We start from the raw sequence: 26,702 nt of genomic DNA, 5'->3' as shown, positions 1-26,702 counted from the left end.
GAACCATACAGATCAGGCAGGGGACAAAAGAACTCCAAATGCACAAGGAGGAAAATCACCAGCAACCTTCAAGAGCAGCCAGCTCAATTACAGTTGTGGCCAAAAGTATTGACACCCCTGCAATTCTGTCAGATAATACTCAGTTTCTTCCTGAAAATGATTGCAAACACAAATTCTTTGGTATTATTACCTTCATTTAATTTGTTTTAAATGAAAAAACACAAAAGAGAATGAAGCAAAAAGCAAAACATTGATTATTTCACATAAAACTCCAAAAATGGGCCAGACAAAAGTATTGGCACTCTCAGCCTAATACTTGGGTGCACAACCTTTAGCCAAAATAACTGCGACCAACCGCTTCCGGTAACCATCAATGAGTTTCTTACAACGCTCTGCTGGAATTTTAGACCATTCTTCTTTGACAAACTGCTCCAGGTCCCTGATATTTGAAGGGTGCCTTCTCCAAACTGCCATTTTTAGATCTCTCCCCAGGTGTTCTATGGGATTCTGGTCTGGACTCATTGCTGGCCACCTTAGAAGTCTCCAGTGCTTTCTCGCAAACCATTTTCTAGTGCTTTTTGAAGTGTGTTGGTAGCCATCTGACTTCATAATGCCATGCACACGGTCAAGCAGTCCAGTGCAGAGGCAGCAAAGCAACCCCAAAACATCAGGGAACCTCAGCCATGTTTGACTATAGGGACCGTGTTCTTTTCTTTGAATGCCTCTTTTTTCTCCTGTAAACTCTATGTTGATGCCTTTGCCCAAAAAGCTCTACTTTTGTCTCATCTGACCAGAGAACATTCTTCCAAAACGTTTTAGGCTTTTTCAGGTGCGTTTTGGCAAACTCCAGCCTGGCTTTTATGTCTCGGGGTAAGAAGTGGGGTCTTCCTGGGTCTCCTACCATACAGTCCCTTTTCATTCAGACGCCGACGGATAGTACGGGTTGACACTGTTGTACCCTCTGACTGCAGGGCAGCTTGAACTTGTTTGGATGTTAGTCGAGGTTCTTTATCCAACATCCGCACAATCTTGCGTTGAAATCTCTTGTCAATTTTTCTTTTCCGTCCACATCTAGGGAGGTTAGCCACAGTGCCATGGGCTTTAAACTTCTTGATGACACTGCGCACGGTAGACACAGGAACATTCTGGTCTTTGGAGATGGACTTGTAGCCTTGAGATTGCTCATGCTTCCTCACATTTTGGTTTCTCAAGTCCTCAGACAGTTCTTTGGTCTTCTTTCTTTTCTCCATGCTCAATGTGGTACACACAAGGACACAGGACAGAGGTTGAGTCAACTTTAATCCATGTCAACTGGCTGCAAGTGTGATTTAGTTATTGCCAACACCTGTTAGGTGCCTCAGGTAAGTTACAGGTGCTGTTAATTACACAAATTAGAGAAGCATCACATGATTTTTCGAACAGTGCCAATACTTTTGTCCACCCTCTTTTTATGTTTGGTGTGGAATTATATCCAATTTGGCTTTAGGACAATTCTTTTTGTGTTTTTTCATTTAAGACAAATTAAATGATGATAATAATACCAAAGAATTTGTGTTTGCAATCGTTTTCAGGAAGAAACTGAGTATTTTCTGACAGAATTGCAGGGGTGTCAATACTTTTGGCCACAACTGTATATGCTCCCAGCCAGTAATCCCAGGTTCCCAATTATCGTCATCAGATGGGGAACTTCCATCAACCTGGCCAGCTCCACTACTCTCAGTAACCACCAGAGGGAGCAGAGGGAGCTTTGGCTCAGAAATCCGAGCAAGGGAATTCACAACAAGGGGCCCTCCAGGAGACACAGCCGCTTATGTCATGAGGCCGTGTCTGACATGCAGGGAGAGCAGCACAATGCCGGCTCCCCTGTCTGACAGACTGCACAGCGGCCGGTTGCAGAGCCAGAGTCTCAGTCCCTGCAGTGTGCTGCTATCTCACGGGAGAAGCTCCTTCCTGGCTGCAGTTACTTTCTCTCTGTGCAGACTCTGATTGGCTCAGGCCCTCTGGGTCCTAGTGCCCTCCTCGCATTAATCTGGACACTTCCTGGTCCTGCCTCACTGTGCCTGCAAACTTCATCAGTAAGTGGGGATGGAATTGATTAAATTCATTTAGTTTGGCCATGTCATGGTCACTGTGAGTTGAATGTGAGATGATGGGGGGTTTTATGGGGGAGAGGAGACAGCACTGGGGGTGAATGTGAGAAGATGGGGGTATTGTGGGGGCTTAAGTGGGGACAGAGCACTGAGGGGTTAATGTGAGAGGATGGGGGTGTTGTGGGGGCTAGGGCAGTGGGGGGGTTAATGTGTGAGGATGGAGGTATTGTGGGGGCTAGGGCACTGGGGGGTTCATGTAAGAGGATGGGGGTATTGTGTGGGCTAGGGCACTGGGGGTTAATGTGAGAGTATGGGGGTATTATAGGGGAGAGGAGACAAAACACGGGCTGAATATAAGAGGATGAGGATATTATGGGGGCTGAAGAGGGAGATGGGGCACTGGGGGGTTAATGTGAGAGGATGGGGGTATTGTGGGGGCTAGGGCACTGGGGGTGAATGTAAGAGGATGGGGGTATTGTGGGGGTTAGGGCACAGGGGGTTAATGTGAGAGGATCGGATATTGTGGGGGCTAGGTCACTGGGGGGTTAGTGTAAGAGGATGGGGTATTGTGGGGGCTAGGGCACTGGGGAGTGAATGTGTGAGGATGGGGGTATTATGGGGGAGAGGAGACAGGGTGCTGGAGGGTGAATGTGAGAGGATGCGGGTATTATGGGGGAGAGGATACAGGGTGCTGAAGGGTGAAAGTGAGAGGATGGGAGTATTGTGTGTGTTGGGGTGATGGAGAGGGGATAGGGCACTGAGGGGTGAATGTGAGAGGATGGAGGTTTTGTGGGGGAGGGGGACAGGGCACTAGGGGGCTGATTATTATACTGTTTTGATATGAAATTATATGCACTCCCATCACATGTAACAGTTGCTGTCATGGGGGGCTGGAGATAGGGAGTTACGGAGCTTTTTATACTTGCGAGCTGGGTCTTTTCTAAGTATTAGTATGACAAGCATAACCATGCAGGTTAAAAGAATTAATACATTGATAGTGGGTTAATATCTAAGTATTAGTATAACCAGGAAAAGTATAAGGCCGGTGTCACACTTGCGAGTGTGATGCGAGTGTGACATCGGCGGCTATGTCCGCCGATGCCCCTTCCAGAGCAGCGCGCACCGCAGCGCTTCCCTACCTGCGCGCCCCCGTCCGGCCTCGCGCCCGTCGTCCACGCTCCCTCACGGCGGCTCCTGCCTTCCGCTCTCTGTCACGCGCGCGCCTCCTCCCCTCCTCTGTCTCCAGCGGTGGGCGGCGCTGAGGGGTCGGCCAGGCACACGCACTTCCGGGGGTTGGTATATTTCAGGCGTCCTCGCTGTTAGGAGGACGCCTGATGATTGTGTAGCATCTGGCCCCTACAGTTCTTCTGTACTTAGTCTTATCCCTGCCCATTCTTCCTGCCTGTCTCTGTGTCGTCCTTCCCGCTCTCCCCAGTCGGTCCAGGTTCTCCGGTTCCTCCATTCCTCGTTCCGTCCCCTGTCTCCAGTTTGCCTTGTTTGCTCCTCTTGCCATTTCGTATCTAGCCCTTCCCTGAGCCACCTGTCCCTGCTAGTATATTGTCCGCTGTTTCTCTAGGCCTTTTGTTTGTGGAGCCGTCCCTCTTGGTTCCGGCTGTCGCGCCTCCGTCCTCTGTGGTCCTGCCCCAAACGGTCCCTGTATAGGGGTCGGTCTTCACCTGGCGTGCTCGACCCGGGGGCTCCGGATCCGCGATCCAGAGGGTCCACTCTCTGACATAGTTTTCGTCAGCACTACAGTATCATCAGGCCATGGACCCCGCCGGTGCCGCGGCAGGCACTCAAAAGGAACTGCTTTTCCTAAGGGAGAATCAGACCCGTATCATGTCATTCATGAAGTCCATGGACACCCGTCTCTCCGCCTTGCAAACCACTGACCCAGCGCATGCACCCCTCTTAGTCAGTCTCCAGCAGGAGCTCGCACAGCAGCGCGATGCGCAATCTCACATTTTGGGGTATATGGCGTCCGTGGATGATCGGCTGCTCTCTTTACAGTCCTCAGCGGCCGCTTCTAACCAAGCCCGGGACGCTGTCTCTTTCCCCCCTCCCCGTCTTGGTAAGCCGCCCAGGTACTGTGGGGACCCAAAATTATGTAGGGGATTTTTAAATCAGTGCAGATTGCACTTTGATCTTCTTCCCCAACAATACCCCACGGACCGTGCCAAGGTGGCCTTTATTATCTCCCATCTAGAAGGGGAGGCGCTGGCTTGGGTGAATCCGTTGTGGGAGAGGGATGACCCGGTGGTGACTAACATCCAGAGTTTTTTGGAAACGTTCCGTAAGGTTTTTGATGAACCCGGACGCCTTGCTTCCTCTACAGAGGCCCTTTTTAACCTCTGCCAGGGGTCCCTTACTGTAGGGCAATACGCCATCCGTTTCCGGACCCTGTCCTCGGAGCTGGGGTGGAATAACGAGGCCCTGGTGGGTGCTTTTTGGAGAGGCCTTTCTTGTAAAATCAAAGACGAGTTGGCCGGGCGTGATCTCCCAACCACCCTGGAGGATCTCATCTCCCTGGCTACCCGTATTGACCTGCGTTTTCAGGAACGCGCTAGAGAGTCAGTCAGGGAGAGGAGGTCCTTTAGGTTATACCAAGCTCCCATTCCGCGCACCGTTGCCCTTCCTAGTAACTCTGTTCCCGAGCCTATGCAGGTGGATCGCATCAAGCTGTCCGAACAACGCCGTAAGGAAAGGATGACTAAGGGACTCTGCCTATATTGCGGAGGGGCCAATCACTTCGTTCGCACTTGTCCTGAGAGACCGGGAAACGCATCCGCCTAGGCCAGGTAGGAGAGGGCCCCCTAGGTAATCTGACCCCCTCTCTCCCACTTACTCTTTCAGCTCTGCTTATTGCAGGTCGGGGGCGTGGCTCTGTGGAGGCGTATGTGGACTCAGGCGCAGCAGGCAACTTCATCCGCCAGGAGGAGGTTGACAAACTCCAGATTCCCGTGGTCGTCCTAAGTAACCCTCGAGCAATCACCTCCGTCGATGGCAAACCTCTTCCTGGGCTCATTACCACGGTTACCATTGAAGTAAAGCTACAAATTGGCGCACTCCATTCTGAGAAAATTGCCTTCTATGTCCTGCCTCAATTATCCCATGCCATTCTCTTAGGACTTCCTTGGCTTAGGCGGCATGAGCCAGTCATCGACTGGCGCTCCGGAGAGATCCTACGTTGGGGGCACCCCTGCCATGCCAGCTGTTTACGTACCCTGGTTCGTTCCCATCCTCAGCTTAGGCCAACGGACCTCCCCGGCCTTCCTGCTCCATACCACGCCTACGCTGATGTTTTCTGCAAAAAGGAGGCGGATTCCCTGCCTCCGCACCGGCCCTACGACTGCCCCATTGACCTGATTCCTGGAGCGGTTCCCCCCAGGGGTAGAACTTACCCTCTTTCTCCTGCCGAAACCTCTGCCATGACGGAATATATCCAAGAAAATCTGTCCAAGGGGTTTATCCGGAAATCCTCCTCTCCTGCGGGCGCAGGTTTCTTCTTCGTCCGGAAGAAAGACGGATCACTGCGGCCTTGCATTGATTACCGGGGCCTAAACAATATCACCGTAAAAAATCGTTACCCCCTTCCGTTGATTCCTGAGCTCTTTGACCGTCTGAGAGGAGCCCGGATCTTCACGAAGTTGGATCTGCGGGGAGCCTACAATTTGGTCCGGATCCGTGCAGGGGATGAGTGGAAAACGGCCTTCAACACCCGTGACGGGCATTATGAATACCTGGTTATGCCCTTCGGCCTCTGCAACGCCCCCGCTGTATTTCAAGAATTTATCAACGAGGTATTCCGGGATCTACTCTACTCCTGTGTGGTTATCTATCTTGACGACATTCTCGTTTTCTCGCCTGACTTGTCCTCCCATCGCAAAAGCGTACGCTTGGTCTTGCACCGCCTTCGAGAGAACCAACTCTATGCCAAGATTGAGAAATGCCTCTTTGAGCAGTCGTCACTGCCCTTCTTGGGATATGTCGTCACCGATTCCGGCCTAAAGATGGATCCCGAAAAACTCAGTGCGGTACTCAAGTGGCCCCGTCCAGTGGGGATTAAGGCCATCCAGCGTTTTCTTGGGTTCGCAAATTATTACCGTCAGTTTGTGCCTCACTTTTCTACGGTTACCAAACCCATCACGGCCTTGACCCGCAAGGGAGTGAAGCCCAACAGCTGGTCCCCTGAAGCTGAAAACGCTTTCCAAGCCCTGAAACGTTCCTTTGCATCAGCACCCATTTTGCATCGGCCTGTGACCAGCAGGCCCTTCGTCCTGGAAGTGGATGCCTCCTCCACTGGAGCTGGAGCAGTCCTGTCCCAGCAGGCTTCATCCGGACGGTTGGTTCCTTGCGGCTTCTTTTCTAAAGTCTTCTCACCGGCGGAATGCAACTACTCCATTGGAGACCGAGAATTACTGGCCATTAAGATGGCTTTGGCTGAATGGCGGTATTTACTCGAGGGGGCTGTACATCCCTTTACCATCCTCACTGACCACAAGAACCTGGCGTACCTACAGTCTGCCCAAAGACTCAATGCCCGGCAGGCTAGATGGGCCCTGTACTTCTCCCGCTTTGACTTCCAACTTCATTTTCGTCCTGGTAATAGGAACATCAAGGCCGATGCCCTTTCCAGGTCATTACAGTCATCGGAGAAGGAAGAAGTCCCATCCCATATTATCGAGCCCACCAAAATGATCACCGTGGCTCCTGTGAATTTTGCTACTCCTCCGCCCGGTAAGACTTTCGTCCCTCAAAACAGACGTACGGAGGTGTTGGGCTGGGGGCATTCCTCCAAGATTGCAGGGCACGTTGGGTCTAAAAAGACACTCCTACTGCTGTCTCGGTATTACTGGTGGCCCACGCTTCGCCAGGATGTGATGGACTATGTTGCCTCGTGCACAATCTGTGCCCAGAACAAGGTGGCTAGGACCTTGCCCGCCGGTCTTCTTCACCCATTGCCAGTTCCTGAGGCCCCCTGGCAGCAGATCGCCATGGATTTTGTAACTGATTTACCCCGCTCAGCCGGATGTACCACCATCTTAGTCGTAGCAGATCGTTTTTCCAAAATGGCCCACTTCGTTCCCTTACCAGGACTACCATCCGCTCCGAAGTTGGCCGAGATCTTCATCCACCAGATCTTCAGGCTGCATGGTCTTCCTCGGCGGATTCTGTCTGATCGGGGGGTCCAGTTCACCTCCCGCTTCTGGAGGGCTCTCTGCCGGCTTATGGGAACATCTCTCGACTTCTCCTCCGCATACCATCCTCAGACCAACGGGCAAGTGGAGCGAATTAATCAGGTGTTAACCACCTACCTACGTCATTTCGCCAACGCCCATCAGGACAATTGGGTCGCGCTCTTACCTTGGGCTGAATTCTCGCACAACAATCATCCCAGCGAATCTACCACCAAGTCACCTTTTTTTGTGGTAACCGGTCAAAACCCAAGTATTCCGTTACCTTTCTCCACGTCTACAGGAGTACCCGCAGCCGATTCTCTCGCTAAAGAATTCTCGCAGATTTGGAGAGAGACCAGGGACGCGCTGAAGAGTGCCAACAACCGAATCAAGAAGCATGCAGACAAAAGACGGAGGGACGTGCCTCCGTACCATCCAGGTGACAAAGTCTGGCTTTCAACTCGACATATCCGTCTGAGAGTTCCCTCTTATAAGCTGAGCCCTCGGTACATTGGGCCATTTGAAGTAATTGGACGCATTAATGAGGTGGCTTACAAACTGAGGTTGCCTGCTTCGCTCCGGGTTCCCAACGCCTTCCATGTCTCGCTCTTGAAACCCGTAGTCCTGAATCGGTTCCAACCAGTTTCCATCGTCCCTCCTTCACCTGTTATCTCGGACAACGTCTTCGAGGTCAAAGACATCCTGGCTATGAAAAGAGTCCGGGGTAAGACCCTTTTTCTTATCGATTGGGTGGGTTTTGGTCCCGAGGAACGGTCCTGGGAACCCCGGGAGAATGTCAATGCTCCCCGGATTCTGAAAAGGTTTTTTGCCAATCTCAGTAAGAAGGGATGTAAGTAGAGGGGTACTGTGACATCGGCGGCTATGTCCGCCGATGCCCCTTCCAGAGCAGCGCGCACCGCAGCGCTTCCCTACCTGCGCGCCCCCGTCCGGCCTCGCGCCCGTCGTCCACGCTCCCTCACGGCGGCTCCTGCCTTCCGCTCTCTGTCACGCGCGCGCCTCCTCCCCTCCTCTGTCTCCAGCGGTGGGCGGCGCTGAGGGGTCGGCCAGGCACACGCACTTCCGGGGGTTGGTATATTTCAGGCGTCCTCGCTGTTAGGAGGACGCCTGATGATTGTGTAGCATCTGGCCCCTACAGTTCTTCTGTACTTAGTCTTATCCCTGCCCATTCTTCCTGCCTGTCTCTGTGTCGTCCTTCCCGCTCTCCCCAGTCGGTCCAGGTTCTCCGGTTCCTCCATTCCTCGTTCCGTCCCCTGTCTCCAGTTTGCCTTGTTTGCTCCTCTTGCCATTTCGTATCTAGCCCTTCCCTGAGCCACCTGTCCCTGCTAGTATATTGTCCGCTGTTTCTCTAGGCCTTTTGTTTGTGGAGCCGTCCCTCTTGGTTCCGGCTGTCGCGCCTCCGTCCTCTGTGGTCCTGCCCCAAACGGTCCCTGTATAGGGGTCGGTCTTCACCTGGCGTGCTCGACCCGGGGGCTCCGGATCCGCGATCCAGAGGGTCCACTCTCTGACATAGTTTTCGTCAGCACTACAGCGAGAAACTCGTGCATCAACACCCGGCACTGCCGCCGGTACTCAAACCGGCGTGTACGGCTGCATAGTAATACATGCAGCCACACACTCCACTCCAGAGTGCTGGCGGCAGTGCTGAGTATTGAGGTGCGAGACTCGTGCAAGTTTCTCACAAATGTGACCCCGGCCTAAGCATAAGGGCGCAGGCAGACGGCCGTATAACTCATGCGACGATCGCACCGCAATCCAAGGTGTGGCCGGTACTGGTCCTGACATGAGTGTGACAGTGTAATAGATTACTATGCAGCTGTCACACTCAGTTCAGGAGAGACGACGGTCAGTCCTAGGATTGCAATACAATCCTCGCTAGAGAAATATGTCCGTCTGTCGGTCTCTTAACATGTATAACCATACAGTAAACACAAGCTGTATTCTATTTAATAATTTCATAATTAATTTATTATTATAAAGTTATTAAAGGCTCGGATAATTGTCTGCAGTCACTCTGAGACTACAGACAGCCAAATCATGATATGGTGCACCTGCTGTCATGAGACTCCAATACCACTGGTGCAATCAGGTGGTCATGTGACCACGTTTGCTATTTGCACATGTCAACTAGATAAGTTTGACTTCTCTCAATAGAAGATAATTGGGAGAAGCCAAACCGGTCATCACACCACCCCCTGTTCACATCAGCGATGTTGGGGCCATTACTACTGTACATAGGTGGACTCAGTTAAATATTAAGTGGGCACTTAAAAAGCATTATTATTTATAGGGGCACCAGTAGGGTAGTTACTGGATGGCAGCCGGTGCTGAGGCGGCTGTCAGTCAGTGCCGTGGTGAGGTTACAGCCGCCACTTTCTATACACAGAGTGGTGACTGAAACCGTGCTAGCGAAACCACTATGACTGGAAGAGCAAGGCTTCTGGGAGGAATAAAGTTAATTTCCTCCTGGTAGAGGGGCTCTCAGTGCAGGCGCCGCACAGTGTCAGAACACTATTAACAATTATACTGTGTACTGGAGGAGCAGTGGGGACATCATTCTATATATAGGGGAACTCTGGGGGACATCATACTGTATGTACGGGAGCTGCAGACCCATCATACTGTATGTACAGGAGCTGCAGGTGTTATGAATGAGTCACCGTAGGAGGCAAAAACAGAAATACTAGCTAAGTCCAGAAAACCAGAGAAGTTGGCAGTTATTGGATTGCAGACCCCTGAACCTAACAACAACAACTAGCAGTAGCCGTGGGGGGTTCCTATGGTGCCCTAGACCCCTCGATCACAGCCGGAGAACTACATAGCCTAAAGACAGAAAGGGAAATCTAAACTGCCCCAGAGCAGACCCCAAAGCAATAGGCAGCCCCCAACATATAATGACGGTGAAGCAAGATGAAAAAACACTCACACAGATAGAAAGATAGGCTGAGCAAATGATGGGGCCCAAGCTAACTAAATAGGACAGAATAGAAAAGCTGCTGTTTGCAATCCGCCAAAACCCTCTCAAAAACAAGAGCCAACAGCCCTGAAGACGCTAGGCTTCAAAAAGACTATATCAGTACTCAGGTATTTTCTGAAGACAGAGCAAAAAGGAATTCAGCTCACCCAGCAGGGAAAGACAGAAATCCAGAAAAACAAGGCAAAACAAAACCAAAGCACAAATGCAAAAGGTAGAGCAGAAAACTTAACTTTTGAGGAGCAGGAATCAGACTGGTCTCCCAGAATCCCTTAGAGTAATCACCCGCAAGGCAGAAGGGCGTCGGCTGCCTTATATCCAGTCAGCAATCCCAGTCACCCAGTCATCATCATTCTGCTCAGGTGCTTTGTAATCAGCCTCACTACCTTCCTTCACCTGAAGAGGGAGTTCATCAGACCTCAATGGTGAAGGGGAAAATGAACTCACAACATGCAGGCCCATCACACTGTATGTATGTGAGCTGCAGGCCCATCATACTGTATATAAGGGAGATGTGTGCCTACCATACTGTGTATAAGGGAGCTGTGGGATCATCATACAGTGTACAGGGGAGCTGTGGGAGCATCATACTGTTTATAGGGGAGCTCTGGGATCATCATACGGTGTATAGGGGAGCTGAGGAATCATCATACAGTGTATAGGGGAGCTGTGGGATCATCATATGGTGTATAGGGGAGCTGTGTGGATCATCATACTGTGTATGAGGGAGCTGTGGGATCATCATATGGTGTAGAGGGGAGCTGTGGGCCCACCATACTGTATATAGGGGAGTTGTACATGGGGAACATAAGGGACATAATTAAATGTTAAGTGGGAACTTAAACATTATTGTCATAGCGGCACTCAGTATTGTTTTCCAAATAATTTTATTAACATTTTCAAGAAGAAAAGATAAAACAAGACATAGTGAACGCAATGACATGAATCATTCAGATTGCATGGAAGAAAAAAACAACAAAACAAAACTAAAAATACAATCTTACGAAAATATTTCCAGCCAGTGAGACCATTTTTTAGAAAATGCAGGAAAACAATTATTCATAAATGCTAATTTACGTTCATAAGAATGGTGAAGTGACAATTTATCAATAACCTCTTGTGAGGAGGGCACTTTAGTAGATTTCCAAAATAGAGCAATAGTATTTTTGGAAACTAAAAGCAAATGCAAAACAATTTTCCTTAACGGTGGATTCAATTGATCTGCACTCAAAGAGAGAAGGACCAACTGGGGAGATGACGAAAAATCCAAATCCCTTAATAGAACTGCAATGAGAGAAGAGATCTCATCCCAAAAGGTCTAATACGTGGGCAAAACCAAACCAAATGTAAAAGACTGCCGCATTGCCCACAATCTCTCCAAAAAAGAGGGGAATTGGAAGGGTTTATAAATGGCAACCGAGATGGGGAGTAATACCATCGAGAAATGATTTTAAAATAAGACTCCTGAAGAGCCATGGATATGGTGAAAGAATAAGTTAAGGATATGGCCAGCTCCCAATTATCCAAATCTATAGAAAGATTCAAATTAGATTCCCATTTGCTCATGTATGGGGATTTTACAAATTTAAAATCTTTATTAAACCACTGGTATACATACAGAATGGTCCAAAATATGCTATGGCCTATCTTTCAAAATAATAATGTCAGGGTCCTGACAGCGCCGGCGTACAGCTTCCGCTAAGCAGGGACTCACCCGCACCGTAGGGACCCCTTGGGACAAGAACATCCGGAAAATAATGATGCACAGGACCTGAATGTAGAAGTTTAGCAAGCCGACACAGGACCTACGGTCATGTGGACGGTCATGTGACTGCAAGGGGGTGGGGCATAGCGTCCTGCTTTCAAAGAAGGTAGAAAACTCAAAGACGGGCAAAGCGGGGGTCATGCACAGTACAGGCAAGCGAGGTACAGGAGGGATAAACAGACGAGAAGTCAGACAAAGCCAAAGGTCATACACAAGATATCAGTAAAGTACCAGGGATGAGACTGAACGGATAGTCAGGGCCAAGCAGAGATCAAAACCAAACAGACGTGGAAGGTACCAGGCAGAATCCAAAGCAAAATCCAGAGAACAGACCGAGTCATACACAGAGAATCAAGTAACCAGAACACAGCACTAACACACTCAGGGGTCACCACACAATGCCAAGGGCGAAAGTATAACTGACGGGGGATGGGAGCTTCCTGAGGCTATAAGAAGCCTACCCAGAACCAATGAGAGGCCACCATAATAGGTCCCAGGTGTGCAGGTGAGAGTCTGCACTGAGGTCAGAACATTAACCCCAGCAGTGCCGGTCACCCAGCACTGGTATCATGACAAATAAATGGCATAAAAGCCGATGGGGGGAATATTGAATCTATCCTTAAGGTGAGCAAATGAAACAAAATTATTACCATCAAAAATGTCATGTATTTTGGAGATTCCCTAATCAGCCCAGTTTGAATCCAGATCAAATGTGAAAACAGTGGCTGCGAAGGAAAGGGGAAGTCTCAGTAGGAGCTCCGACTTAATGAAACCACTTTCAATTTTTAGGAGTTTTTGCCATGCCATAAGGACAGCCATAAAGATTGGATGGTCATACTGAATCAAAGACTTATTCCTGAATAAATTCAGAATAATATCACAAGGCGGAGAGTTTCTATTAATATATGATTCCAATTCCAACCATGAAGACGTATGATCAGTAGACCACCAATACAGACTTTGTTTCATTAAGGAATAGACAATTCTTTATTTGATATAATGACACATAATAAAACATACACATTAAAAATGGTACATGACTAGACAACACATGGTACGTCCTTTTAAAACGTGATATCCATTATAGAGATTTTTTCAGGACACAATTATCCTCTCATAAAGTCGTCCTTAATTCATGTATATTAACCTCTGGAAATTAATTATTCACATTAATTAATAAAAGGAAAAGCGATGTGCATTTTATAAATATATCTAGTTATTTACATAGTTTTATTAAAAATTATTTGAGAAAATACACCATATAGTCTTATATATATTCTTTATTGTTATGCTGCCACCTAGTGGTAAAAAAAATACATTATCCTTTGGACAAAACAATAAATCAAATCAAATCAAATTTATTATCGCCAAGTACATATTACATATATACAAGGAATTCTTTGTGGCAAAGAGGCAACATAATATATAACAACAGATACAACAAGTAACATCCAACAAGACAGATACAGTATACAGTCTACACATGACGATTTAATTGTTGAACAGAGAGTGGATAGAAGCTGTTCATATGGCGGTTGGTGCTGCATTTGGGGACTCTGAAGCGACGTCCTGAAGGGAGTAGTTGGAATGAGGAGTGTCCCGGGTGAGAGGGATCGGATGAAATTTTCAATGCGCGGGATCGAATACTCTTATCATAAAGATCCTGGATTTTAGGCAGGGGGGAACCTATAATTCTCTCTGCTGTTCTGAAAGTCCTTTGTAAGCGGAGTTTGTCATGCGCAGTGGCTCCCCCATACCAGACTATCAGAGAGGAACAAATCACAGATCTGATGACAGCATTAAAGAATAAGATCAGCAGATTCTTAGACAAACCATATCTTGTCAGCTGACGCAGGAATAATGCGAAACACGCGTTACGGGGATTCCTACACGTGGCCCTTCAATATTTAACCTGTGGTATCTCGTTCTGAGGCTCATGTATGTTTGTGTTGTGAAGACTGCCTGGCACTATCTATAACAAGCGTTTCTGCACTATGTATGCACTTTTCTACAAACTATTTCTGCATTATGCACTTTATTGATTTTTTAATTTTTATGCAATTGAGTAGTGCCCGGCACTCTTTACAATCCATATATGAGGATTAGTAAGAAAGAAATGAAGTTGGATACTCATGAATTTTTCGAAGGATAATGTATTTTTTGTACCACTAGGTGGCAGCATAACAATAAAAAATATATATAAGACTACATGAGTAGTGTTGAGCATTCCGATACCGCAAGTATCGGGTATCGGCCGATACTTGCTGTATCGGAATTCCGATACCGACTTCCGATATTTTTTCAATATCGGAAGTCGGCATCGGAATCGGAAGTTCAAAGTTGATTGACAGCCTGACGTCATCATGATGCGCGGTGTGTGCGCATCATGATGCGCCGTCATTTCGGGCCTTCCGGGGGTTTCTGCCGGCCTGCCGGGGGGCTGTGTGGACTGCCCGGGGTCTGTACCGGCCTGCCGGGGGGCTGTGCCGGCCTGCCGGTGGTCTGTGCACCCTGTGGGGGTCTGTACCGGCCTGCCGGGGGGCTGTGCCGGCCTGCCGGTGGTCTGTGCACCCTGTGGGGGTCTGTACCGGCCTGCCGGGGGGCTGTGCCGGCCTGCCGGGGGGCTGTGCTGATGTCCGGGGGTTTGTGCAAGCATCGTCCGATGGGACTATAAGTCCCATCTGGCGATGCCTGCTACCATGACAGTGATTGACACATTAGCCAATGATGGGACAGTAGTAGTCCCATCATCCGGCTAATGTGTTAAATGTTAAAAAAAAAAAAAAATACTACATACATACTACATACATACTACATGCATGCTACATACATACTACATGCTACATACATACTACATACATACTACATGCATGCTACATACATACTACATGCTACATACATACTACATATATACTACATGCATGCTACATACATACTACATGCTACATACATACTACATATATACTACATACATACTACATACATACTACATGCATGCTACATACATACTACATGCTACATACATACTACATATATACTACATGCATGCTACATACATACTGCATACATACTACATACATACATACTACATACATACTACATGCATGCTACATACATACTACATGCTACATACATACTACATATATACTACATGCATGTTACATACATACTACATGCTACATACATACTACATATATACTACATACATACTACATACATACTACATGCATGCTACATGCATGCTACATGCTACATACATACTACATATATACTACATGCATGCTACATACATACTGCATGCTACATACATACTACATACATACTACATACATACCACATATATACTACATACATACTACATGCATGCTACATACATACTACATACATACCACATATATACTACATACATACTACATACATACTACATACATACTACATACATACTACATGCTACATACATACTACATATATACTACATGCATGCTACATGCTACATACATACTACATGCATGCTACATACATACTACATGCTACATACATACTACATACATGCTACATACATACTACATACATACTACATGCATGCTACATACAATACATTCATACAATACATACATAGACATACAGTACATATAACATAGAGTAACATACTTACCAATACTTGTCACATTGTTCCCCGAAGCCATTGTCTTTTACGGAATAAATATTAACATAACAAACCACAAAAATACTCACCCATGATCCGAAGCAGTCCACGAGTGTGTCCCACGACGATCTTGGGTAGAGAACTGCAGCATCAGCTGTTGCTGCCGTTCTCTACGGGCTGCAGGAATCCAATGACGGAAGGTAGGTATCCTTCCGCACTGTATTCCTCCTCCACTTAAAAAAAAAAAAGTCCCTAGTCTCACTTTATGCCATTGCTGCGTGGGAAATTCCCACACAGCAATGGCATAAAGTGAGACTAGGGACTTTTTTTTTTTTTAAGTGGCGGAGGAATACAGTGCGGAAGGATACCTACCTTCCGTCATTGGATTCCTGCAGCCCGTAGAGAACGACAGCAACAGCTGATGCTGCAGTTCTCTACCCAAGATCGTCGTGGGACACACTCGTGGACTGCTTCGGATCGTGGGTGAGTATTTTTGTGGTTTGTTATGTTAATATTTATTCCGTAAAAGACAATGGCTTCGGGGAACAATGTGACAAGTATTGGTAAGTATGTTACTCTATGTTATATGTACTGTATGTCTATGTATGTATTGTATGAATGTATTGTATGTAGTATGTATGTAGTATATATGTGGTATGTATGTAGCATGTAGTATGTATGTAGTATGTATGTAGTATGTATGTAGCATGCATGTAGTATATATGTAGTATGTATGTGGTATGTATGTAGCATGTAGTATGTATGTAGCATGCATGTAGTATGTATGTAGCATGCATGTAGTATATATGTAGTATGTATGTAGCATGCATGTAGTATATATGTGGTATGTATGTAGCATGTAGTATGTATGTAGTATGTATGTAGCATGCATGTAGTATATATGTAGTATATATGTGGTATGTATGTAGCATGTAGTATGTATGTAGCATGCATGTAGTATGTATGTAGCATGCATGTAGTATATATGTAGTATGTATGTGGTATGTATGTAGCATGTAGTATGTATGTAGCATGCATGTAGTATGTATGTAGCATGCATGTAGTATATATGTAGTATGTATGTAGCATGTAGTATGTATGTAGCATGCATGTAGTATATATGTAGTATGTATGTAGCATGTAGTATGTATGTAGCATGCATGTAGTATGTATGTGGTATGTATGTAGCATGTAGCATGCATGTAGTATGTATGTAGTATATATGTGGTATGTATGTAGCATGTAGTATGTATGTAGCATGCAGTATGTATGTAGCATGCATGTAGTATATATGTAGTATGTATGTAGCATACAGTATATGTAGTATGTATGTAGCATGTAGTATGTATGTAGCATGTAGTATGTATGTAGCATGCAGTATGTATGTAGCATGCAGTATGTATGTAGCATGCATGTAGTATATATGTAGTATGTATGTAGCATATATGTAGTATGTATGTAGCATGTAGTATATATGTAGTATGCATGTTCCATGCATGTAGTATATATGTAGTATGTATGTTGCATGTAGTATATATGTAGTATGTATGTTGCATGTAGTATATATGTAGTATGAATGTAGTATGTATGTAGTATGTAGTATGAATGTAGCATGTATGTAGTATGCATGTTGTATGTATGTAGCATGTATGTAGCATGTAATTTTTTTTTTTTTATTTTTTTTTTACATTCAACACATTAGCCGGATGATGGGACTACTACTGTCCCATCATTGGCTAATGTGTCAATCACTGTCATGGTAGCAGGCATCGCCCGATGGGACTTGTAGTCCCATCGGACGATGCCTGCACAGACCCCCGAAGCCTGCACAGACCACCGGCAGGCCGGCACAGCCCCCCGGCAGGCCGGCACAGCCCACCGGAGCCTGCACAGACCACCGGCAGGCCGGCACAGCCCCCCGGCAGGCCGGCACAGCCCACCGGAGCCTGCACAGCCCCCCGGCAGGCCGGCACAGCCCCCCGGCAGGCCGGCACAGACCACCGGAGCCTGCACAGACCCCCTGGCAGGCCGGCACAGACCACCGGAGCCTGCACAGACCCCCTGGCAGGCCGGCACAGCCCCCCGGCAGGCCGGCACAGCCCACCGGAGCCTGCACAGCCCCCCGGCAGGCCGGCACAGCCCCCCGGCAGGCCGGCACAGACCACCGGAGCCTGCACAGACCCCCTGGCAGGCCGGCACAGCCCCCCGAAAGGCCCGTACAGACCCCAGAGAGGCTGTACAAGGCAAAAATAGGGTTTTTCTTATTCCGATACCGGAAGTCCCATAGACTTGAATGGGACTTCCGGTATCGGAATCGGCGATACCGATACTTTTTTTTAAGATCGGCCGATCCATTCCGATCCGATACTTTGAAGTATCGGACGGTATCGCTCAACTCTATACATGAGGCATTTTCTCAAATAATTTTTAATAAAACTTTGTAAATAACTAGAGACGTACCATGTGTTGTCTAATAATGTACCATTTTTAATGTGCATGTCTTATGTGTCATTATATCAAATAAAGCTTGTAAGCTTGCGAGCAGGGCCCTCATTCCTCTACTTTTAATAATGTTTCAAAAAATTTTAACCAGCAAATTCTTTTAAGTGGGAGATGTAAAGAAAAAGATACACATGCTAACTATCAGACCAATTTTATCACTACCTACAACTCCCAACATAAGGAGATTAAAAATATACTAGGGGACCTATGGTACATTATCCAAAAAGATCCTGTACTTAATAAAGTTCTTCCTGACAAACCTACTGTTACATTTAGGAAGGCCAGATCACTAAAAAATCATCTGGCCCCTAGCAGATTGAGCCAATATACTCCCGACAATCATACCGGCTTGACACCAGGCATTTTTAGATGCCAGAGGCCCAGGTGTAGCCTTTGCAGTAATATTGCCCATAATACTTTCATCTTTTCACATCCATTCACCTCAGAAAAATTCACCATCACTAATCACCTGTCCTGTGTGTCTGCCTTTGTTATCTATGTTATCCTGTGTCCTTGTCCTAAATTGTATGTTGGGAGAACCACACAACCCCTTCATTGTAGAATGAACTCACATAGACACAACACTAAAATTGGATATCAACAACATGGTCTGTCACGACACTTTGATTCATTTCACCAAAGAGATTTCTCTAAAGCCATCATTTTTCCTATAGAACACATCCCTGAACACGTTTCCAATAGAACCCAAGCATTAAACAGAAAAGAGGTCTATTGGATCTATAAATTGAAGACAATTGGCTCCTATGGCCTCAATATTATCAATGATGCTTTCATTTGATTTTATCCTTATTGTGATTTTCATACACTTTTATTACATTTTACCCAATTTTATGCCCTTTTTTTTTTTTTTTTTTTTTTTTCTGATGTCCGATTTTGATTTTCTTTCTACAAAATAAAATGAAAAGACAATTTCTTTACAAAAAAAAAACATCATTAAAGTTTAATGGTATAATGGACTAATACATACAAAAAAAAATATCATTACAGTCTTATAGTCGAGTGGACTAATACCTTGCAATTGCACCTTATAGCCTGCTATGAGCCAGGTTCTAATACCATTTGAAGTTGTTTTTTTGAATTTTGATTCCTATAAAATAAATTGACAAACAATTCCTTTAATGTTCTTCAAGCCACTTCCGTTTATTCTAATGGTTCAGTGGACTAATACCTTGTACTTTACAACCTGCACTTGCACTTTATTAGTCAGGTTCTAATACCACTTCAAGTTATTTTGCTAGATTTTGATTTCTATAAAACAAATGATTTCTAAAAAATTTTTCTTAAACCACTTCAGCTAAATCCAATGGTTTAGTGGACTAATACCTGGTACTTGCACTTTACAGCATACATCTGCACTTCATGAGCCAGGTTCTAATACTCCTTGAGGTCTCACCCCCCCCTTTTTTTCATTAACCTTAGCCACTTTTTACCCCGTGATCCATAGCACTCTGTTCTATTTTTATTTTTGCATAATTTTATACTTTTTCTTATTTTAATACACTTTTATTGTAGTGTTTTTATGTTTGTAATAAAATTTCATTGTTTTTGAGGTTTTTTTTTACCTTTGTTGATGTCATTTAACCCTGCATTGGCGCCAATTCCTCCTTTTTTTTTTTTTTTTTTTCTCTATAAGAATGTTTCACTATCTTTCAATGTAATCTGCCCTGATGAAGTGAGCCAGTAGGCTCAGGAAACGCGTTGGCTGAATAAAGAACCTTGTACTCCACCAGAAGCAAGCGCAGTCCTCATTGCATTTTCACGCCGTTTTTGCAAATTTGTCCTAGGACCCTGTGCAGACTTGCTGCTGCTTCTCATGCGTTTATGGGTGTTGTGACTTTCTCACAACCCCAATAGGTGAGCACCTTCCTTTTTCTCTGTTAATGTGTTTTTTTATACGGATTTTACACAGTGGATGCGCCCTGTATTTTTCCTTTCTATTCACAGTTCACTCGTGTCCCTTGGCGGGGGCTCAGCGTTCGGTGATTTTCTCAGGAGCTGCTCCACTGTCCAGGATCCGTTATGGACTATTTCAATCATCGCCTTCTCTCCAGAGAACGCCTCATATTACAGGTGGTTGGCAAAATCCACCCGGTCAACCAGGAGGAGATCCCACAAGTAGCCTTTTCGGAGGACGACACCAGGACCATGAGGACCCTTTTCCACACCTTAGAAGATTCCATCAAAGAAAAAATCTCCAACAGCCTACACGCTAGATTTCTAGCTATATATATGGACGAACACATCTGTCCTAAAGGACTCAGGATTTCTTTACAGACACCTTTTCCGCAAGATCTTGCATTCTCAGATGAATGGGAGGATATTCAGTATGACTGTATGCAGAGGCTTTTACATTGCCTACATAAGAAAAGGACTACTCTTGCTCAGATTGCAGCAGAAAAGGTACTGGAAACTAATGCAATGTTATCCAATTTCTCTGATCACCCTCTCTTTAGAAAAATCAATTCTAGTATTTCTATTGCAGCTCTTAATTTGGAGCATGATACAATTGTAAAAAAGTCAAAGAAATTGAGCAGGGACAGAGAGTCCCCTTCCTCCCCTACCCTTGACTCACCCATTCTAGAAGAAAGCTCTGTAGTTCCTAATAATTCTTCTCACTTTAAAAATTTTTCTCACATTAAAAACCCCCCCCTTTTTTTTCCTAACACTCAGACTCACTCCTCCATGAACACCAACCCAGGGAGAGTCTTTATTAATAGCAATAGAGGGAAAAACCAGCACCCTAGAAGCAAACCGAGGGATCCCCCTGGGCCAGCTGTACCTATTACACCTACTCCTTCCACCATTACTATGCCCACACGTACCCTTTCTGAATTGATGGACTCCAACATCAATTCCTTCAAGTCATGTGGGGAAAGCCCTACTTCCATACCCACTGTTAATGTCACTCCTAATTCTGCCAATGACATGGCAGCACTAATTATTGATAGAAGGAGGTCTTCCTCCTTCCCCCTACCTTTCTTTGACCCCCCGCTCACCCCTGCAAAATTAGACACTACTGAGGTCTTTGATCTTGATCCTCCGGTCACCACTGATCTCATTGTTCTTAATATTGACAACCCTACTACCTCCTGTATAGACAAACTCCCTGCTGTTTCTACTGAAAAGAGGTTGATCATTAATGACCAGGTCATTATTGACAACTCAGCTGCTGGTTCATCAGCAGCAGTGTCCTTTTTACCAGCTGCATGCAATCCCATTCCCCAAGCAAAAAGAGATATCCCTTCTTTTTTTCAGAAGGTCACACTAAAAAGAAAAAATCCTATAGAGGAGCCAGAGGCCAAGGAGCAAAGAAAAAAAGGGAAAAGCGACAATCCATAAAATCAAATGTTTTTAATTCATCATCTCACCCCCTGTCCCCGGATGAGGAAGGGTTATTAAGCAAGGGACTCTCCTTCTGCCCCACAAATAAAAGCAGTGGTTTTGAATTATTTCTTGATGCCCAAAAATTCATTAGGAAACTTACCCTACTGAGACATTTTGAACTCAAAAAAGTTCATTCTAACCCTGACACTTCGAACACCACAGTGGTCTCTTCCTTCCACCTTGATGTCAGAGGGAAATCCTCATTCTACCCACTAGAAAGTAGAGGACATCATGTAGAAACATTCTCTGATCTTCTATTGGATCGTCTTAATACACTACCTACACAAAATATACCAGTAAAACGGAATTTGTCCTCAATAGAACGTATGGCATTGGAAAGATTGGAGAAAAACACGAATTTAGTTATCAAATCGGCAGATAAAGGTGGAGGGATAGTGATCCAAGATAAAACTGATTATGTGAATGAGGCTTTTAGAATTTTATCTGCCAAAAAATGTTATCTGCCCATCCCCCAGAACCCCATCCCCCAAGCTACCGTTATTTACAATGATTTTATCAAAAAGGTGCATGATTCTGGGGTTCTTAATGACCATGAAAGGAAGTTTTTAACAGTTAAGAACCCCTCTACTCCCTTCCTGTACCATTTACCCAAAATACACAAGAGTACCATTAATCCACCAGGAAGACCTATTATTTCAGGTATTGACTCTCTCACCAGCAATTTATCATTTTATATAGATAGAATCATGCAGCCTCATGTCCTACAGCTCCCCAGTTTTTTAAAGGATTCTACACAATTGATCAACCTAACTAACAATATACCTTGGAAAAATTCTTATGTTTTTATTTCATTTGATGTATCTGCTTTGTATTCCAATATTGATCACCAACTGGGTTTGAGCTGTTTTAAAACATTTCTACTTACTGACAGTCGATTGTCTGACCCTCAAAAGGATTTTATTTTTAATGGGATGGATTTTATTTTACATAATAACTTTTTTACTTTTCTTGGGGATTTTTATCATCAGATCAGAGGCACCGCTATGGGATCACGGGTCGCGCCAACTTATGCTAATCTTTTTATGGGGGTCTTTGAGAATACTTTTATTACCATTGATTCATTTCTAGAGGGCGTGGTTTTATATAAAAGATACATTGATGATTTATTCTTAATCTTTGACACCAGTTTTATTCCAGTTGATGTCTTTACTTCTTCCATACAGAACAACATATGGGGTTTGGAGTTCACCCCCCACATTAGTAATACCCAGATGGACTTCCTTGATATCACCTTTTATATAAAAAACTCCAAAATTTATACCAAAACTTTTTTTAAGAAGGTAGACTCCAATAGTTATGTCCATTTTAAGAGCAGCCACTATTCTAAATGGCTTTTTAACATTCCTCATAATCAATTTCAGAGAATCCGAAAGAACTGTACAGAAGATGAGGATTTTAATAATCAGGCTGAGGTCCTCAAGGGAAGATTCCTGGCTCAAAAATACCCTTCCCAATTGGTTCATTCTACTTTTAATAATGTTTCAAAAAATTTTAACCAGCAAATTCTTTTAAGTGGGAGATCTAAAGAAAAAGATACACATGCTAACTATCAGACCAATTTTATCACTACCTACAACTCTCAACATAAGGAGATTAAAAATATACTAGGGGACCTATGGTACATTATCCAAAAAGATCCTGTACTTAATAAAGTTCTTCCTGACAAACCTACTGTTACATTTAGGAAGGCCAGATCACTAAAAAATCATCTGGCCCCTAGCAGATTGAGCCAATATACTCCCGACAATCATACCGGCTTGACACCAGGCATTTTTAGATGCCAGAGGCCCAGGTGTAGCCTTTGCAGTAATATTGCCCATAATACTTTCATCTTTTCACATCCATTCACCTCAGGAAAATTCACCATCACTAATCACCTGTCCTGTGTGTCTGCCTTTGTTATTTATGTTATCCTGTGTCCTTGTCCTAAATTGTATGTTGGGAGAACCACACAACCCCTTCATTGTAGAATGAACTCACATAGACACAACACTAAAACTGGATATCAACAACATGGTCTGTCACGACACTTTGATTCATTTCACTAAAGAAATTTCTCTAAAGCCATCATTTTTCCTATAGAACACATCCCTGAACACGTTTCCAATAGAACCCAAGCATTAAACAGAAAAGAGGTCTATTGGATCTATAAATTGAAGACAATTGGCTCCTATGGCCTCAATATTATCAATGATGCTTTCATTTGATTTTATCCTTATTGTGATTTTCATACACTTTTATTACATTTTACCCAATTTTATGCCCCTTTTTTTTTTTTTTTTTTTTTTCTGATGTCCGATTTTGATTTTCTTTCTACAAAATAAAATGAAAAGACAATTTCTTTACAAAAAAAAAAACATCATTAAAGTTTAATGGTATAATGGACTAATACATACAAAAAAAACATCATTACAGTCTTATAGTCGAGTGGACTAATACCTTATAATTGCACCTTATAGCCCGCTATGAGCCAGGTTCTAATACCATTTGAAGTTATTTTTTTGAATTTTGATTCCTATAAAATAAATTGACAAACAATTCCTTTAATGTTCTTCAAACCACTTCTGTTTATTCTAATGGTTCAGTGGACTAATACCTCGTACTTTACAACCTGCACTTGCACTTTATTAGTCAGGTTCTAATACCACTTCAAGTTATTTTGATTTCTATAAAACAAATAATTTCTAAAAAAATTTTCTTAAACCACTTCAGCTAAATCCAATGGTTTAGTGGACTAATACCTGGTACTTGCACTTTACAGTATACATCTGCACTTCATGAGCCAGGCTCTAATACTCCTTGAGGTCTCACCCCCCCCTTTTTTTTCATTAACCTTAGCCACTTTTTACCCCGTGATCCATAGCACTCTGTTCTATTTTTATTTTTGCATAATTTTATACTTTTTCTTATTTTAATACACTTTTATTGTAGTGTTTTTATGTTTGTAATAAAATTTCATTGTTTTTGAGTTTTTTTTTTTTTTTTTTTTTTTTTGTTTTTGACCTTTGTTGATGTCATTTAACCCTGCATTGGCGCCAATTCCTCCTTTTTTTTTTTTCTCTATAAGAATGTTTCACTATCTTTCAATGTAATCTGCCCTGATGAAGTGAGCCAGTAGGCTCAGGAAACACGTTGGCTGAATAAAGAACCTTGTACTCCACCAGAAGGAAGCGCAGTCCTCATTGCACTTTCACGCCGTTTTTGCAAATTTGTCCTAGGACCCTGTGCAGACTTGCTGCTGCTTCTCATGCGTTTATGGGTGTTGTGACTTTCTCACAACCCCAATAGGTGAGCACCTTCCTTTTTCTCTGTTAATGTGTTTTTTGATACGGATTTTACACAGTGGATGCGCCCTGTATTTTTCCTTTCTATCCGGTGCTATAGAAATAAAATTTATTATTATTATTATTATTATTATTATTAAGAATTGTCTATTTTTTAATAGTTTCCTAAGCTATTTTGTAGGATAGTTTAATTATTGGTTGGGAAACTTAATATTTTTGCCCAAATTATTGGATATTTGTTTAATTAAGTTAGAAAAATAATAGGCTGATATATTGGGGAGGCCCATACCACCACGTAATTTATGTTTATACAGTCTTGTTGCCCCAAATAAAAAGATTGAGGTGTGCCTGCAAACTGGTTAAATAGGAAGTAGAGATAAGTAAGGGAAGGGACCTAAAGACATAGAGGATCTTGGGAATAATAATTTACAATAAGGCACTTTCCCCACCAAGATATCTCTTTATCATCATAAAATTTAAGTTGTTTAGAGAAGCAATAAGGGAATCCAAATTTCTGAGAATCAGGGAATTAAGGTTTCTAGAAAATTTTAGGCCTAAATACACAATGTCCCTCTCCGCCCATCCCCAAGGAGAAACATCCTTTATACTTTGGATTTGAGAATCAGTAAGGTTAAAATGAAATTTTTTTGATTTGGATTCATTTATTTTAAAATATGAAAAAGATGAAAATTCGCGAAGAAGAGTCTGTAAATGTTGAATAGAACGATAAGGATTAGTAAGGGAGAGGAGGATATCATCGGGATATAAAATAATTTTAAATTCTTTATGGTCTGTTCTAATTCCCTCTATGGAGGGATTATCTCTAATGAGTTGGGCTAAGGGTTCTATGGCAAGGGCAAAAAGTAATGGGGAAAGAGGACAACCCTGTTGGGTACCATTAGAAATACTAAATGGGGAAGAAAAATGGTTATTAACATAATTCTTAGCCTGAGGGTCAGCATATAGGGCCATAATTTTAGTTATAATATCCAAATCAAAACCAAATTTTTGAAGGGAACATTTGAGGAAAGTCCAATTTAAACGATCAAAAGCTTTTTCTGCGTCTAAGGAAATTAAAGTGGAGTTGAGTTTTTGGGAATTAATTAATTTAATAATATTTATCCGCCTCCTGGTACCTTCCATCGATTGCCGATGTTTAATGAATCCAATCTGGTCCGTGGAAGTCAATTTGGGTAAAATAAGGTTAAGTCGATTAGCTAAGGCTTTGGAATATATTTTGAGATTGGTATTAATCAGGGAAATGAGACGGTAATTAAGTATTTGGTCAGGATTTGTGTTAGGCTTGGGAATAAGAATAATCGTAGCCTCTAAATTCTCCCTAGGGTAAGAACCAACGGATGCAGCAGCATTGAAAATTTGAGTCAAATGGGGGACTCGAATTTCACTAAATGACTTATAATAATTATTGTTATACCCATCAGGACCAGGGGCCTTATGTGATTTCAATTGTTTTATTGTCCCACTAATCTCATCTGCAGTAAAAGGGGCCGCCAGAAAGTCTGCATTTGTGGAGTCAGTTTTTGGAAGATTGATAGAAGACAAAAGGTCATGAAAAGATTTCACATCTGGAACGGGCAGAGAGGGATCAGAGTGCAAGTTATATATCTTATTAAAACATTTTGCGAATTCATTAGCAATGTCTTGCATGTGGGTCAGAGAAATTCCCTTACGAGTATTAATCTTGTCAATTCTATTACGTATTCTAGCCTTTTTAATCCTATTAAACATAAAGCGAGTGTGCTTGTTAAGGGACATATACTGATTGAATTTTGACTATTTGACCGCAGAGTCATAAAATG

General features: G+C 43.9%; 1 long non-coding RNA gene across 1 annotated transcript in view; it reads left to right on the top strand.

Annotated features, from left to right (window-relative positions):
- The first annotated feature begins 19,831 nt into the window (after positions 1–19,831).
- Positions 19,832–26,702, top strand: part of LOC141052638 (uncharacterized) — a 58,517-nt gene continuing 51,646 nt past the window's right edge. Inside the window, exon 1 of the long non-coding RNA XR_012220871.1 lies at positions 19,832–20,593. This is a non-coding gene — a long non-coding RNA (uncharacterized lncRNA). The remainder of the gene's footprint in view (positions 20,594–26,702) is intronic.

Source organism: Dendrobates tinctorius, unplaced genomic scaffold, assembly GCF_039654945.1.
Source record: "Dendrobates tinctorius isolate UK_male_01 unplaced genomic scaffold, ASM3965494v1 ptg000162l, whole genome shotgun sequence".
NCBI lineage: Eukaryota > Metazoa > Chordata > Amphibia > Anura > Dendrobatidae > Dendrobates > Dendrobates tinctorius.
Note: the sequence above shows the minus strand (reverse complement) of the source record. Positions and strands in the feature narration are given on the sequence as shown.